We start from the raw sequence: 17,634 nt of genomic DNA on the forward strand, positions 1-17,634 counted from the left end.
TATCCACCTCAAACACCGAAGTGGGACAATTTATTAGGGGTTTGATTAGAATTAGGCAGAGTCTGCAGATTTTTTTTTTTTACCTTTATTTCTTTTTATAGCTCAAAGTCAAAATCTAGTTGTGTGCTGTCAGTGTAGGTTAGAAACTAGCCATAGCAATAGGATAGCATCATTTTGTTTAAAAAAAAAACACAAAACAGCCTCCTTCCCCCCAGTCTGCGCCCTCCCAGCAAAATTTGGCATTTGAACCGGCATACTCTGAGGAACTGTTTTCTGGACCCTTCCCACAGTCACAAACCACTTGTCCGGTTGCTGCTGAGCAATTTTCCGATGCCCAGGTTTTCCACCGGTCGCAGTCTGTGGGTGATGATGACATTATTGACGTAGTGGAAGAAGTGTGTAAAGAGGTGTCAGACGATGAGGAGACACGGTTGTCAAACAGTGGTGAAGTTGTTGTCAGGGCAGGAAGTCCGAGGGGGGAGCAGACTCACCCGCTCACAGACTGCCCGCTCACCGACTGTTGGGCGACGTGCCCACGAGGTGGAATTCAACATTAACTATGTTATCCAGAGTTTACCAGCAGCGCAGAGCGATTGTAGACTGCCAGATGTCAACTTCCACCAGAACTGGTAGTCAGGTCAGTCAGCTTCCTCAAGTCTACAATGAGGAGTGGACGTGGATGTCTGATATCTGTCAGGTGCTGAGTAACTTTGAGGAGTCAACACAGATGGTCAGTGGCGATGCCGCCATCATCAGCCTCACCATCCCGCTGCTTGGCCTGTTGAAAAACTCTCTGGTCAGCATGAAGTCGGAAGCTTTGCGCTCGTCACAAGAGACGGGGGAAGAAGATTCCCTTGTTGATAGCCAAAGCACCCTTAGGTCTGTTTCTCAGCGCATATCGGAGGAGGTGGAGGAGGATGAGGAGGAAGAGGAGGAGAATGTTGGCGAGACAGAAGAGGGGACCATTGTTCAGTCCTTCACTGTTCAGCGTGTATGGGCAGAAGAAGAGGAGTTGGAGGAGTTGGAGGAGTAGGAAATGGGCAGTCAGGCCAGTGAGGGGAGTGAATTCTTGCGCGTTGGGACTCTGGCGCATATGGCAGATTTCATGCTAGGCTGCCTATCCCGTGACCCTCGCGTTCAAAGAATTTATTACAGCACCGATTACTGGGTATTCACTCTCCTGGACCCACGGTACAAGCAAAATCTTTCCACTCTCATCCCTGTAGAGGAAAGGAGTGTGAGAATGCATGAATACCAGCAGGCCCTGGTGCACAAGCTGAAACAGTATTTCCCTTCTGACAGCGCTAGCGGCAGAGGGCGTACTTCTGCGGGACAAGTAGCGAGGGAGAGTAGGCGAGCAGGCAGCTTTTCCAGCACTGGCAGGGGTACGCCTTACAAGGCCTTTGCCAGTTTTATGTCACCCCAGCAAGATACTGTCACCTGTCCCCAGTCTCGGCAGAGTAGGGCTGATCTTTACAGAAAGATGGTGAGGGAGTACGTAGCTGACCATACCATCGTCCTAAATGATCACACAGCTCCTTACAACTACTGGGTTTCAAAGCTGGACATGTGGCACGAACTGGCGCTGTACGCCTTGGAGGTTCTTGCCTGCCCTGCCGCTAGCGTGTTGTCCGAGCGGGTTTTCAGTGCAGCTGGTGGCATCATCACCGATAAGCGTACACACCTGTCGACTGACAGCGCTGACAGGCTGGCGCTTATCAAGATGAATAAAGCCTGGATTTCTCCGGATTTTCATTCTCCACCAGGTGAAAGAAGCTCAACCTGAATAATGTATGCACTCCTCCTCCTCATTGTTCTCCTTCTCCTCCTCTTTGTACACTAAAGCATAGGAAACTGGCTATTTTTTGCCAGGGCCAACTGGCTCTAGCTATAGTACTCTATGTATTTCATTTTTCTGGAGGGCCACCTACCCGGTCCTCTGTTTTAAGCAATTTTTGGGAGTGCCACATACAGGCACTCAATCTATTTAATTTTTCTGGAGGACCACCTACCTGCTTCTCTGGTTTGAAAGCTTTTTTGGACTGCCACATACAGGCACTCAATTTATTTAATTTTTCTGGAGGACCACCTACCTGCTCCTCTGGTTTGAAAACTTTTTTGGACTGCCACATACAGGCACTATCCAAATTAAATTGTCTCCATAGCAGCCTCCACATGTCGTCTTTTTAGCTGGCTCAACACGTTGTCTCCATTGCTACCTCCACATGTCATCGCCATAGCTGCCTCCAAAAGTCGTCCATATAGCTGACTCCATACATGGTCTCCTTATCAAACGAACTGTGTCAGGCAGAATTTTGGGTTGTTTTCATGGCTTCCACATCAAACTTGTTAACTTTGTCGCCACCCTGCTGTGTAATCCACAGAATATACTGGCAAACTTTTATCATTTACCGATATTATTTCAGCGCTTCTTGCGCATCTGTTTACATTCCCCTCACCCGCCATATCCCAAACTTAGAAGAATGCTACTACACTTGATCTTATACAATAGGTTCTTAGAAGTGCTGTTTGGGGAGTAGCCTAGAGACAGGGGCTTGGATTGGCGAAAGCTCGCCTGGCAGCGGAGCGCCAGCTCCATCTCAAGATCCAACTAACATAGTTTTAACTGCAGCACCTTTAATCTACTACTAGTTCACTGCCTCCATACATCGTCCCCTTATCAAACGAGCTGTGTCAGGCAGAATTTTCAGGTGTTTCACTAAATACATAGTGGAACTCGGCCCATCTGTCGCCGCCATGCTGGAGACCTAAAGTTGCAATCATAGCAGCGCAATATGGATGCCCCATACTGTCGCTCTTAATCATGGAACCATTTCCATAAAAACAATTAAAAATAGAACCACTATGCTATTCCATTATTCCTAGGTGAAATATTCAAATGACCCGGCCTGCTTTGAAAATTATAATTTTTTCAAATTAAACGCTTCTGGCCCCCAGGTCCATTTTGGGTGGGGAGGAGCCGAGAGACAGAGGCTTGGAGAGGCGAAATCTCGCCTGGCAGTGGACCGCCAGCTCCATCCCAAGATTAGGCAGCCTCAGAGGCATCCATGCATGCTGCCCCTGCTGTTTCCTGTCCATTTTGCCTCCACGATCCTCCACAGCGTCCACCAATGTCTAATTTCAACTCTCTATACCCCAGACGCTGGAGAACAAGAGGATATGCAGCACATCATCCCCTTATCAAACGAGCTGTGTCAGGCAGAATTTTCAGGTGTTTCACTAGATACATAGTGGAACTCGGCCCATCTGTCGCCGCCATGCTGGAGACCTGAAGTTGCAATCATAGCAACGCAATATGGATGCCCCATACTGTCGCTGTTAATCATGGAAGTCGTCTCCATGGCTGCCTCCACATGTCGTCCCCTTATCAAAAGAGCTGTGTCAGGCTCATTTTTCGGGTGTTTCACCAGATACGTTATGGAACTTGGTCACTATGTCGCCACCATGCTGTGTTATCGACTAAATATACCGTCAACCTTTTGTTCACATAGGAAATCATTTCACCTCCTTTGGTGAAACCTGAGTCCATTTAGGGTATGTCGCCATGCCAGTCTCTAGCCTGCCACTGCTGCCGCTGCCTCTGCATGCCGTCCCCTATAGTGTCAGGGTCAATTATTGGATGTTTTAGATGCTATCTAGCCTCATTCGGTCACTCTGTCATGGCCATGCTGTTGCCCATAATTTTGGCATAATGGTGCAATTAAGTAGCCTCAGAGGCATCCATGCATGCTGCCCCTGCTGTTTCCTGTCCATTTCCGTGGTGTTTCCATCCTTTTCTGAGGTTCCCAGGTGTTTGGCCAAGCTTCCCTGTGCAGAGCCTTGGTCCCCTTGAAAAATGCTCGAGTCTCCCATTGACTTCAATGGGGCTCGTTATTCGAGACGAGCACTCGAGCATCGGGAAAAGTTTGTCTCGAATAAGGAGTACCCGAGCATTTTAGTGCTCGCTCATCTCTAGTGAGCATCCCTCTTTTTGTGGCTTCTTGTTATAGTAGTGTTCGTGGTGCATGTACTAGCTTAGGAGGGTGTTCACTGCATCCAGTGATCGGCTCTGCCATGTCAGGACACGAGAAGCAAATAAAGCACAACCAACTAACACTCTTTTGGAATTAAAGCATAATTTTTTAAAATACAAATCATTAGCTCATAAGGACAACTTTCCCTATTAATTTCATTAATAATGTCCACAAGATTCTTTGCTATCCTCCTATTAAGTCTGTTGCTGCAGCTGTTGCTTCCTCTCATAGTGCTGACCAGTGATGTGAAACTGTCTTTTGTTAATTTCTTTGTTAAAGGGAGGAGGGAGGAGGAGGAGGTCATGTGAGGTTTCTATGTGTAGCTAGCAGGAGAGCTTTGTGTCTGTGCATCTTTGTGGATAAGTCTCTAGCAAAGAATATTAAGGTATAAGGGATCCCCTAATTCCTTTATTTATATACCAGAATTAATATATATTCTAGAACTTACAAACCTTTAGATTACAAAGAGTAGCAATAAATTATTGAAACAAGAATAGTTTAAATCTGGAAACACAATAAATTTCTGTATATTTTCGGTGAGTGACCTGCTTTTTCTTGCCTTTTTACCTGGACAATTTATATTCCTTACTGCATTTCCATCACAGTGCACCACCAAATAGCCGTTCTCATCACCTGAAGCTCCACAACACAATGACAGTGTAACGAAGGTGTAGATGAAACAATTGCCTGCAAACTTTCATCTTTACAATAAATTTCTGTGTCTGACCCGGTCCAAGTGAATCCTATGACATGAAGGGCTGCATTCAATGCCATGTAGCTGATACATGAAAATGCTATTTCACTAGAGATACATAAATAATTTAGGAATATGACACAACTCAGCAACTCAGAAGCCCCGTTTTAATGATCAAGTGGGAGCACGAAGTCACAAAATTCTCCTTCAGATTATTGAAATTGTTACTGGAGGAGGAAAATAATTTAATTACAAAAAATAGAAATAAACTTTTTTGTAACCTAGTCTAATGGAGAAAGTCATTTTACAACAAAACAGTTACAGTTACAAAACACTGGAAATATTTTAGTACCATATAAAGGAACGAAAGTATAGACCATTTGTAGGGGATCTTCAACATTTTAAAGACAAGGTTGAGAAAAACATGGTGGGGAGACTGAGGCTTCATTATCTGGCACAGATAGATAGATATGGGGACACATAGAAAGAGGTAGAACAACTAGTTGGGGCAAAGGTAGAGGTAAGAATAACCCTAGAAACCAAGGACAGAATGAGGGACAATTTTTAAAATAGATGTACCCACTCTGGTGTCACAAACACTCACGGAAACCCCCTACAAGAGTCAAATAGTCTATCACAACATAACGTAACTGCAACTGAGATGGCAGTATTAAGCAAAGGTTTATCCTTTTTACTGACCACAGATTTCTCAGCACTGGGTTAAGGACCCTGTGGAGAAAGGGGAGGGATCATTTACTGAACTTAAAAATAAGAGTACTAAATTTGCCCCCTCTGCAGATGCATCACCAATTGATGCTTTTGTCCATATGGTCACTGCAGATGTAAGACAAGTTAATCCTTACTACACATGCTTCAACCTTAGTAAAACAGAAATGACTGTATACGGCACTAAAGAACATGGAGGCAATTTAAGTCATCAGATAAAGGGGACACATGCCTTTATCAAAAAACTTCTGAGTATCTTCTTTAAATAATGATAACTATGAGAAATTGGGGAAAAACACAGTACAATATAGGACAGAATTGATTTTGCTATCAGCTAAAGCATTAAAGCTAATAAGACAGATCTTATGAGGAGAATTGAAGGGATTAGACTAGATGGGGATTGTTTCCATTGTTTGATTGATGTGTACTGTATTCATCCATACGCCATAACTGTGATTTGAGGGGAGTGAAGCACTTCCTGAATACAAGAAAAGTGCAGCTCTACTTGTTTAATGGAATCATACGAGACCTTTTGTCATTCTTATTGATGCACAATTACTTTCTGTTCTCAAAAACACAGCCATGGGCAATCCATGCGCACCAACCTATATAAACCTGCTCCTGGGTTGATAGGAGGAAATAGAAGTGTTTGATAATAATAATAATTGAATCTGGCCCTAGAAATAAATTGAACTATGGGCCAGATTCATAGATGACATTTTTGTAATTTGGAGAGGGGGTGAAGTTGAGTTTGCTGAATTTATAATGATACGTCTGAACCTTTGATAATGGGGCTTAGGAAGCCAGGGGGATTATCAAAAACCACTGACATATCCTCAAGATGAAACCTGATATAAACAAGGTTCTGGAAGATTACTCACAAATAACCTTCAGGAAAGGCAGATCTATACGTGATTGTACATTGCCACTATATGCCACCGGTAAATAAAACCTGACTTAACAAAAGGTTGTTTTAGGTGCGACGATAATGGTGGAGCCTATCTGTCTATGGAAACTGGAAAACATTTTGTCTCTGAGAGAACAGGTGGGAGATACTGTATTAACCTTTCATTTGCTGTAAAAGTCTGGGAATGATTGATAAAATGACATGCTCTTGAAGGAAAGATTATGTTGGAAAAACCTATTGCGAACATCAGTGTTGCATCAGTGTACACAAATGTAGGAGTGTCATGGGGTTGAAATCTCAGTGAGGTAAGCCTGCATACCACCAGACATTTAGATAGCCCTATTTTTGGTCCATTATTGTAGTCCCCGCTACAATTTAGTGGGTCTTCACTGTTAGTCCTTGGTCCACCACGGTGGCAGCACAACACAACCTCTTTTCTCTAATCCTTCACCTGCAGAGAGGGAGAAGGCAGAGATATAAATACTGCTAAATCCCCTCAAGGATTCACTTACGTGTAGGGAGTATAGATATAGGTGGCACAGGGCGAGTGTAGCCATTTTAAGGAACAGATTCTGGCTGATAGGGACTGTTAGGAATCAGTTTTATGAGTAGGGAGAGACTTTAGCTCCCAGCTAAATATGGACCTCCATCTGCTCCTGAATTTATGGCCACACTACAGGCATACCTCCCAACTTTTCCAGATGAGAAAGAGGGACAAAAAGGCGGCGTGTGAAGCACATCGCGGCGATTTTTCCCTGTAAGCCACGCCCTAGTCACGCCCCCAACATCCCCCTGGCCACGCCCCAAATCTGCTGAGGTTCAGTTGGCAGTCAGGGAGTCCTTATACAGCACCTCAGGATGCACCTCAATAATTCTGATGGTAGATGTCCTCTAACCCCTTGCTGCAGCATAACATTCCCCACTTCATGGTGCAGTAGCCAGTGCATAATGCAGCAAACACCTATGATCAGTATTGGCACCGATTGCAGGTGTTAACCCTTTACACGCCACCGCCAAAGCTGCTGGTGGCATGTAACAGCTGGGGTGCAAGATGGTATCACGGTGCAATGGGGGTCTTTAGACTGAAGAGCTGTAATTTCTGAAGATCTGTTACAATGTGCCAGTTGCCACTGTAGTATAGCAGAATATGGTAGGATCAACCAGTCAACCTAAAGTTTAAGTGCCATAGGGGTCTAAAAAAATTGATATAAATCATAAAACATGTTACATAACGCCACCACGTAGTAGTCCCGATCTATCAATATTAAAAACCGGTTATTCCCGTTGGTGAACCCTGTAGTGGAAAATAGCACCCAAATGTTTCAAACGCCACTGCTTTGCAAGGCCTAAAAATTTTAATTAAAAGCGATTAAAAAAAAGTAGGGCAGCACGGTGGCTGAGTGGGTAGCACTACAGCCTTGCAGCGCTGGGGCCCTGGGTCTTAATAGTCCCACCCAGGTCAACGTCTGCAAAGAGTTTGTATGTTCTCTCCGTGTTTATGTGGGTTTCCTCCAGGTCCTCCAGTTTCCTCCCACACTCTAAAACATACTGGTTGGTTGTTTAGATTTGTAGTAGGACGCTGGTAGTTCTATAAATTATTATGCAATATAACGATTAATATCACTACCTTCCTTGTACTGTTTACTATATCTTATATCTTCTGTTTCTAGTCTCTGTATTGTACACTATAATTTACCACACTCAGGGTTAATACCAATAATATTTATTAACACACTGGAAGTATACAATGTTAATCACAATACCCAGAAACCCACAGAATCCAACCCACAACAATGCATATAAACACACACACACACACACACACATATAATGATCTTTACACCTAACTATCCCTATTATTACAGAGAACAAAGGGGGACAGGGAGATTAACAGGAAAGCAGGGGTATAGAGGTAGGTTAATAGATGGAAACAGGAAAGCAGGGGTACAGAGATAGGTTAATAGTTGGAAACAGGGAAGCAGGGGTACAGAGATACAGGTACTCAGCCCAATCCGGGAAGGTGATATAGTCTGTGGGGTGATCCTCCTAGCTCCTTCTCCCTTCCTTGCTGGTATTCAGGGCTGATTCTTTCTCCTTTCCTAGTTGGTCTGTAGGGAAGCTTTCTCTCCTCCACACTCATGCCCTTATAAGTCTGCTCCTTGTCCCTTCCCGCCAGAATGGTGAACAACAGATGTTTACCTTCATATCTTGTATATCCAATCTGGTCACCCATTCAGCCCCCCTCAGGTGGGAAATGACAAAAGACCCTAGATTCCCATCTAGACATATAGGGGGTCATTTATTAAGGGCCCGATTCGCGTTTTCCCGACGTGTTACCCGAATATTTCCGTTTTGCGCCGCTTGTACTTAAATTGCCCCGGGATTTTGGCGCACGCGATCGGATTGTGGCGCATCGGCGCTGGCATGCGCGCGACGGAAATCAGGGGGCGTGGCCGAACGAAAACCCGACGTATTCGGAAAAACCGCCGCATTTAAAAACCGAAAATGTGTCGCATAAGGACCGCTTACCTTCACCTGGTCCAGCTCGGTGCATTCCGGCGCGATGAGTTTACTTTCAGCGCAGCAGCGCCACCTGGTGGACGGCGGAAGAACTACCTTATTAAATCCCGGCCGGACCCGAATCCAGAGCGGAGAAGCCGCCGCTGGAACGCGAATGGACCGGGTAAGTAAATTTGCCCCATAGTCTCCGAATAACTGACCCTGGGTAGTTAAACAACTTTAGAGACAAAAGGACCTGGATTCCCATCCAGATATAGAGATATAAAGTGTCTCCGAATAACTGACCCTGAGGAGTTTGAATGACTTTCCCATAATAAAGGGGGTTGACATCCTGTTGCCCAAAGGCCCTCAGTACATCCTGAGTAAGACAGCAGGTGTGCTCTTTCCCAGGCGAAAGAAATATGACAGAGGGATATTTTATATATATTACAAATATCTATGTACATGAATAGACACTTCCTTTACAAGATTGTAAGCCCCATGGGGACAGGGACCAATTTGGATAGCTCTGTGCAGCGCTGTGTTATCTGTGGGCGCTATATAAATCAAGAATTTATTTATTATAAAATGTCTTATAGTCCCAAAAATGGTATTAATGTAAACGTCATCTCATACTGCAAAAAGGACACTTTAAACAGCTCTATACACTGATAAAAAAGTAATTGGTCTCAGAAGAAGGACATCTATCACTTTTTTGGGGTTTTATACTGTTCTCTAACTAATGCTTGTTACCTTTAGGGGATGTTTTTGCTTCTTTCTGCTAGTTTCCTGGCTCCTGCAACACAGCAAAAATGACTTTATAATCTGCACTGAGCTCAGTGAATTATGGAGCCCCCGGGGTACTTGCTATCATGATGTCATGCGGCTCCCCCGAAGTCTTGCGCATGCACGAGAACTTTTCTCTTGCGCAGCCCACAGGTCACCACTGCAGCTGCGCAAGGGAAACAGAAGACGTCGGAATTTACTGTATTCGGGTGTGTGATGTTCACGTCATAGCCCAAGGCTGGTAAGTATAATTCCTCCTCACTGTGCTCACTGCCCGTACCTGCAACGTATTCACTGCCACTAATGTATTTACAGCAGCATATATATACACACATATATTGCTGTTTAACCCTTTCACCAATGTATATTTAAATATATAATTGGGAGGCATATTCCACTCCCCCTAGACAACGAGCATGCCCCCCCCTAGACAACGAGCATTCCCCCCCCAGACAATGAGCATGTCCCCCCCCAAACAACGAGAATGGCCCCCCCAACAACGAGCATGTCTCCCCCAGTGGCTGCGTGCCCTTTTTTGTGGGTGTGTGTGTGTGTGTGTTTTTTTGTCTTCCAGGACCGTGCCTGCAGTGGATTACTTTGGATTTGAAGAATTACGTTGATGACCAACATTTCTAACAAATAAAATGGTCAATGAGGGTGTGTCTGCGTTTTTTGTTCAATAAAATTTTCTATTTGTTAAAAACAGTGTGATTTATTTTTTTGCAACACTCTTCATAGTTTGCCATAGTAAAATTCACACTAACGTCCATACCATTACCCCGGTACCCAACGCCATCAGGGGTGCCAGGAAGAGCTGGGCACAAACTAGTACCTGACCGTCTATAGATGGTGAGGTGCTGGGGCGGCTGCAGGCTGTTATTGTTGAGCTGGAATAGCCCCCTAACAGTGGCCTATCCCAGCTCAGTAATGACAGGCTGCTGCTTTATTGTATCTGGCTGATTTGCACCACACCCCCCTATTTTTGGGGAAAAAAACGACATGGGGGTCCCCCCTTTCTATAGGGGGTCCTCTTGCCGTTTCCCCCCCCATTTAAAAAAAAACAATGGGGAAAAAAACAGCGTGGGATGCCCCCTATTCTCCAATTCAGCCAGATACAAAAAAGCAGCAGCAGCCTGCCATTACTGAGCTGGGATAGGCCACTGTTAGGGGGCTATTCCAGCGCAACAGCCTGCGGCTGCCCCAGTCCCTGACCATCTATAGGCGATGGGCACCGGGGTAATTGTATGGGTGTTAGTTTGAATTTGCCAAAAAAATTATGGCAAACACTAAGGCCAGCCCTTGACCATTTTATTTGTTAGAAATGTTGGTCATCGACGGAATCCTTCGAATCCAAAGTAGTCCACAGCAGGCATGGTCCTGTAAGACAAAAAAAAAAAAAAACCACACACAAAAAGGGGAGCCACAGGGGAGGACATGCTCGTTGTCTAGGGGGGGGGGAGACATGCTCGTTGTCTAGGGGGGGGACATGCTCGTTGTCTATGGGGGGGGGACATGCTCGTTGTCTAGGGGGGGGACATGTTCGTTGTCTAGGGGGGGGACATGCTTGTTGTCTAGGGGGGGAAGACATGCTCATTTTCTAGGGGGGGAAGACATGCTCGTTGTCTAGGGGGGGACATACTCGTTGTCGGGGGGGGGGACATGCTCGTTGTCGGGGGGGGGGAGTGAAATATGCCCCCCAAATATATACATAAATATACATTGGTGGCAGGGGGGTTAAACAGCAATATATGTGTGCGTATATATGCTGCTGTATATACATTGGTAGCAGTAGATGTGTTGGAGGTACAAGCAGTGAGCACAGTGGGGATGAATCATACTTACCAGCCTTTGGCTACGACAATGTCACACACCCGAATACAATAAACTCCGACGTCCTCTGAAGATTGACGGCTGTCGTCTTCTGTTTCCCTCACGCAGCTGCAGTGGTGACTGTGGGGGCTGCGCAAGTGAAAAGATCTCCTGCATGCGTGAGATTTGGGGGAGCTGCATGATATCCGGGGGGTTTTTGGCTGGAAATTGGAACGGAGACAATATGAATAGCAAGCAGCCAGGGGGCCACATAATTTACATTACTCGGTGATGTCACCCTGAGCACCTCCATATTTGCAAATATTATAAAATCAATTTTGCCGCGAGCCACGAAACTAGCGGAAAGAAGTGAGAACATCCCCTACAGGTAACGAGCATTAGTTAGAGGACAGTATGAAACCCAAAAAATGGTGATAGATGTTTTTTAATTTTTTAAATCTACTTAAACGTAATAAAATCTATATAAGGCTATATTCACACGATGTATATACATCGGCGCTGCGTAGAGGAGTGGGGATGAGCGCTGCTCACCCGTATCATGGCTCCCGTACAGGGCCATGAGCCCATAGAAGTGTATGGGGGACATATATCGGCCATACATACGTCGGCCGTATATACACTCACCGGCCACTTTATTAGGTACACCTGTCCAACTGCTCGTTAACACTTCATTTCTAATCAGCCAATCACATGGCGGCAACTCAGTGCATTTAGGCATGTAGACATGGTCAAGACAATCTCCTGAAGTTCAAACCGAGCATCAGTATGGGGAAGAAAGGTGATTTTAGTGCCTTTGAACGTGGCATGGTTGTTGGTGCCAGAAGGGCTGGTCTGAGTATTTCAGAAACTGCTGATCTACTGGGATTTTCACGCACAACCATCTCTAGGGTTTACAGAGAATGGTCCGAAAAAGAAAAAACATCCAGTGAGCGGCAGTTCTGTGGGCGGAAATGCCTTATTGATGCCAGAGGTCAGAGGAGAATGAAATAGATAGAAAGGCAACAGTGACTCAAATCGCCACCCATTACAACCAAGGTAGGCAGAAGAGCATCTCTGAACGCACAGTACATCGAACTTTGAGGCAGATGGGCGACAGCAGCAGAAGACCCCACCGGGTGCCACTCCTTTCAGCTAAGAACAGGAAACTGAGGCTACAATTTGCACAAGCTCATCAAAATTAGACAGTAGAATATTGGAAAAACGTTGCCTGGTCTGATGAGTCTCGATTTCTGCTGCGACATTCGGATGGTAGGGTCAGAATTTGGCGTCAACAACATGAAAGCATGGATCCATCCTGCCTTGTATCAACGGTTCAGGCTGGTGGTGGTGGTGTCATGGTGTGGGGAATATTTTCTTGGCACTCTTTGGGCCCCTTGGTACCAATTGAGCATCGTTGCAACGCCACAGCCTACCTGTCCATCCCTTTATGACCACAATGTACCCAATGGCTACTTTCAGCAGGATAATGCGCCATGTCATAAAGCTGGAATCATCTCAGACTGGTTTCTTGAACATGACAATGAGTTCTCTCTACTCAAATGGCCTCCACAGTCACCAGATCTCAATCCAATAGAGCATCTTTGGGATGTGGTGGAACGGGAGATTCGCATCATGGATGTGCAGCCGACAAATCTGCGGCAACTGTGTGATGCCATCATGTCAATATGGACCAAAATCTCTGAGGAATGCTTCCAGCACCTTGTTGAATCTATGCCACGAAGAATTGAGGCAGTTCTGAAGGCAAAAGGGGGTCCAACCTGTTACTAGCATGGTGTACCTAATAAAGTGGCCGGTGAGTGTACGTCCCCCATACATGTGCGTGAATGTAGCCTAAGTATGATATTGATGTGATTGTACCAAACTAAAGAGTAAAGCGGAGGGGTCCTATGGAGCACGCAGTGAAAGCCATAAAAACCACATTTGATATTTTCTTTCCCGCTTCCCAGTACAGGGCCTGGAATATTTAATACCGTAACTAGAAAGTGTAATTTGTTACGCAGAAACAGGCCACACACAGCTCTGTACATGAAAAAATAAAAAATGGATTGATTTTTGAAAGTGGGTAGGGAAATATGGAAACGCAAAAATTAAAAAGTTTTCCTGCAAATACAAATTAGGCCTTATCCACAGGATAGGGCCTAACTTGATGATCAGTGGGGGTCTCAGTGATGAGACCCCCACAGATCATGAAAATGAGGGATCCTGCGTACCTCTGTCGGACCCCTCATCGCTCCGTCAGAGTAATGGAGCAGACGGCTGCGCATGACCGTTCTGCTCCATGAATCTCTATGGAGCTGGTGGAGATCGCCGAGCGCTGCCTCTGGACATTTTCATTTTGCTCGGCGATCTCCGCCAGCTCCATAGAGATTAATGGAGCAGAATGGTCATGCACGGCCGTCTGCTTCATTACTGTCATAGAGCACCTGAGGTACATGGGACCCCAACAGACCCCTCGTTTTCATGATCTGTGGGGGTCACATCACTGAAACCCCCACACATCAGAAGGTTAGGCCCTATTCTATGGATAGGGCCTAACTTGTATTTGTGGGAAAACACCTTTAAGTTATTAAGTATATGGTACAATAAAAACAGAATAGAAGGGCACTGGGGGGATTAGGGATTGGGGCAGGGGTCTATGGTGGATAGTGAAGTGTTTAACCCTTTAGATGCTGCCTGCAATCACTGTAGAGTACCTGTCATCACATTGCAGAAGCTGCACCCACTCGGCTCTGCTTCATCAGACGAACTTCAGTGAGGAGGAGGTGGGGGCAGGGAGCTGCTGCTGCTTCTGCACGGAGGGGAAGAGGTAGCAGAGCTGGAGAGCTCCTGCCTGCACGGAGGCTGATGATCCCCTGGGGCTGCTGTGCAGGGGCAGTGCAGAGCATATCACACTCTGCACTGCTGCTCCATCCATCCATCCATCAATGTGGGGAGACACTGGAGCTCCCGGCATGTCACTGTACTGACCTGTAGGGGCCATGGCAGCCTGAGGACAGGGAGGGCTCTGCCTCCCAGGGGAGGTGCCGGCCCTGCTACAGACAGTGCTGGAGCTGGAGTGGAGGAGAACGCTGCACCCTGGCTTCACTATCCTGAGCAGGACGGAGGCGGGACTAGGGGGCGGGACAAGCCAGAACAATCCGTGACAGCACAGAAATAACCGGGACAATCTCTTACCGGCCCATGGGGGCGGGGCAGGGGGTAAAAAACGGGACTGTCCCACCCAAAACGGGACAGTTGGGAGGTATGCTACAAGTCTGTCATAAGACTCCAGTGTTATTATCGAACACAGGTGGCTTCATACACACAGATTTTTTTTTTTTATCTATGTTTGTTTGGTTTGCTCTCCCTGCCTCTGAACACTTCCTCTTTATGTGGCTGACATTATGTGCTGAAAATGTGCTGAAAAACGTCCCCTCGGCTTATACACGAGTCTATAACAAATAAAAATTACCCACTTAAAAAAAAATAAACTTAAATACTCACCCTCCGATGTCAGCGGGGCTCCCCGATGTCGGCGCAGCTTACCGATGTCCCCGATGTCAGCACGTCCCGTCTTCTTTCTTCTCCGCGGCTCCTCTTCTCTCTTCTATTTTCCGGCATGGAGGCGGCCATGGTTTCTTAGTGGCCGCGCATACTATGACGTCAGCAGCGGCCGCGTCATAGTATGCGCATGCTAGAAGAAGAGATGGCCGCGTCCATGCCGGAAGAGAGAAGAGGAGCCGCGGAGAAGAAAGAAGACGGGATGCGCTGACATCGGGAACATCGGTAAGTCGCGCCGACATCGGGGAGCCGCACTGACATCAGAGGGTGAGTATATAAGTTTATTTTTTTAAGGGCCGTGTGGGCAGGCTGGCTGTATACTACTACGGGATGCTGTATACTTCTAGGGGCTGCTGTATACTTCTAGAGGCTGCTGTATACTACTAGGGGCTTGCTGTATACTACTAAGGGCTTGCTGTATACTACTAGGGGCTGCTGAATAATACTAGGGGGTTGCTGTATACTACTAGGCTCTTCTGTATACTACTAGGGGCTGCTAAATACTACATGGGGGCTGGCAGGCTGTATACTACTGGGGGCTGGCAGGCTGTATACTACTGGGGGGCATTGGTTTGACCAATGCATTTCCCACCCTCGGCTTATACTCAAGTCAGTAGTTTTTCCCAGTTTTTGGTGGTAAAATTAGGGGTCTCGGCTTAAACTCGGGTCGGCTTATACTCGAGTATATACGGTATATATCTCCCTTCAAAGTAGAGTTTATGCACGAATCCTCCACATTGCACCATTAAAGAAACATGATCTAGAAGCTGCTCAGTTGCTTGTCAACATACTGGTATTGGATTATTAGGGCAATTTCTGTTAACAGGTTCCCTTTAAATATTTTACAATTGGCTATACCGTGCTTATACTTGACTATTAACTGGTTAAGGACTGGGCCCTTTCCTGTTTTTTCATTTCCATTTTTTTTACTCCCCACCTTCAAAAATCTATAACTTTTTTATTTTTACATGTAAAGAGCTGTGTGATGGCTTGTTTTCTGCGTAACAAATTGCACTTCATAGTGATGGTATTTAATATTCCATGTTGTGCACTGGGAAGCAGGAAAAAAAATCCAAATGCAGTGAAAATGGTGAAAAAATGCATTTGCGCCATTTTCTCTTGGGCTTGGATATTACGGCTTTCACTGTGCGCCCCAAATGGCATGTCTACAATATTCTTTGGGTTGGTACTAGAGATGAGCGAACACACTCGTCCGAGCTTGATGCTCGTTCAAGTATTTCGAGTATTTCGCCAGCTCGAGGAAATGGCATCTCCCGCCGTTTTGATTTTTGGCGGCCAGAAACAAGGTCAATCACAAGCCCAGGAGACTCTGCACTCCACCCAGCATGACGTGCTACACGTCGATAGCAGTGGTTGGCTGGCCTGATCAGGTGACCCTGGAATAGACTAGCCCCTCCCCACGCTGCTCGCATCATTCTCTGTCTGGATGCCGCTAGGGAGAGAGCTGCTGCTGCTGCAGGGATAGCGTTAGGGTGTTATATTAGCTTACTGTTAAGCAGGAGTGAGTCTACAAGAACCCAACAGACCTTGTTAGGGCTACAATAGCGTTATATATATATTTTTTTTGTTTGCTTGTGGCTGGGCTTGCTGGCACTAGTAGTGCAGCTAGTACCATATTGTGAGGAATTTGCAGGGAGACTTGCGACCGTTGTGTTTAGCTCTTAGTGACACACATATCCACCTTAAACACCGAAGTGGGACAATTCATTAGGGGTTTGATTTGAATTAGGCACAGTCTGCTCATTTATTTTTTTTTACGTTTATTTACTTTTATAACTCAAGGTCATCTGGCATAGCAGTGTGCTTTCAGTGTAGGCTAGAAAATAGCCATAGGAGAACCCAAACGGCTTACTTTGGCCTACAATAGCGTTATACGGTACATTTTATTTTTTGTTGATTTGCTTGTGGCTGGCCTTGCTGGCAATAGTAGTGCAGCTAGTACCATATTGTGAGGAATTTGCAGGGAGACTTGCGACCGTTGTGTTTAGCTCTTAGTGACACACATATCCACCTCAAACACCGAAGTGGGACAATTCATTAGGGGTTTGATTTGAATTAGGCACAGTCTGCTCATTTATTTTTTTTACGTTTATTTACTTTTATAACTCAAGGTCATCTGGCATAGCAGTGTGCTTTCAGTGTAGGCTAGAAAATAGCCATAGGAGAACCCAAACGGCTTACTTTGGCCTACAATAGCGTTATACGGTACATTTTATTTTTTGTTGATTTGCTTGTGGCTGGGCTTGCTGGCACTAGTAGTGCAGCTAGTACCATATTGTGAGGAATTTGCAGGGAGACTTGCGACCGTTGTGTTTAGCTCTTAGTGACACACATATCCACCTCAAACACCGAAGTGGGACAATTCATTAGGGGTTTGATTTGAATTAGGCACAGTCTGCTCATTTATTTTTTTTTTACGTTTATTTACTTTTATAACTCAAGGTCATCTGGCATAGCAGTGTGCTTTCAGTGTAGGCTAGAAAATAGCCATAGGAGAACCCAAACGGCTTACTTTGGCCTACAATAGCGTTATACGGTACATTTTATTTTTTGTTGATTTGCTTGTGGCTGGCCTTGCTGGCACTAGTAGTGCAGCT

The sequence above is a fragment of the Engystomops pustulosus genome, chromosome 4, assembly GCF_040894005.1.
Source record: "Engystomops pustulosus chromosome 4, aEngPut4.maternal, whole genome shotgun sequence".
Lineage (NCBI taxonomy): Eukaryota > Metazoa > Chordata > Amphibia > Anura > Leptodactylidae > Engystomops > Engystomops pustulosus.